At 37.0% G+C, this 891-nt stretch overlaps 1 non-coding gene across 1 annotated transcript; it reads left to right on the forward strand.

The window, feature by feature from the left end:
- The first annotated feature begins 307 nt into the window (after positions 1-307).
- On the forward strand, positions 308-380 carry TRNAK-CUU. Its single transcript has one exon. It is a non-coding gene; the product is annotated as a tRNA-Lys (tRNA).
- The last annotated feature ends 511 nt before the right edge of the window (positions 381-891 follow it).

Consider the following 891-nt stretch of genomic DNA (forward strand, 5'->3'; position numbering starts at 1 on the left):
TGACTATAAACCTAACTAGCAATGCTAATTAGCATGTTGATCTAAAGCCAAACTGATGACAAGTCAGGAGGCTAGGATCCCATTCCTAGCTCGGTTGGCACCTGGTACACTACACAGAGCTTTCCGGTGCCTTGGCCACCTGGGTTGGAAACACATCGTGCCTACCTTTTCGGTGTTCGTCTCCTCAAAAAGCTTTGCAATGGGGAACTTCCGCGTATAGTACTTTATGCTGGCATCGCCTGATGTTGGTAAAAGGAAATAGAATGTATGTTTATAAATAGTGTTGAGTTGGAAAATGGCTAGCAATGCTTGTCTAGCTCAGTTGGTAGAGCGAAAGGCTCTTAACCTTGTGGTCTTGGGTTCGAGCCCCAAGGTGGGCGTCCAATATCTTTTTTTCATTTACCTTATTCATTTAATAGGACAGAATTACTGGAAGTTCCCTTGCAAAAAAAAAAGAATTACTTGAAGTTGCTTTAGAAAATTTTCTACCTTTTCCCTTTAAATTTACAAGTTCAATGTTTCATATTTGTTTACTAAACTTTATCGTTGACTATGTGGCGTTCAATGTTTTTTTTCATTTACCTTATTCATTTAATAGGACAGAATTACTCAAGTTGCTTTAGAAAACTTTCTACCTTTTCCCTTTAAATTTACAAGTTCAATGTTTTATATTTGTTTACTAAATGACCCCACTTTATCGTTGACTATGTGGAATAACGCAAACCAGGGATATGCGTCATAAAAGTCGAAGTTACAACGAGGATATTTAAAGTTGTTTTGCATCTTGATGTTCCACTGGGTCTCACTTAAGAAAAATGCACAACAAAAAATCCTTTTGAATTGGAGTAATCTCAGAATTTTGAAAAACCAGATTAGTCGAATATTGTGAGA

This window comes from Triticum dicoccoides, chromosome 3B, assembly GCF_002162155.2.
Source record: "Triticum dicoccoides isolate Atlit2015 ecotype Zavitan chromosome 3B, WEW_v2.0, whole genome shotgun sequence".
In the NCBI taxonomy this organism is placed as follows: domain Eukaryota; kingdom Viridiplantae; phylum Streptophyta; class Magnoliopsida; order Poales; family Poaceae; genus Triticum; species Triticum dicoccoides.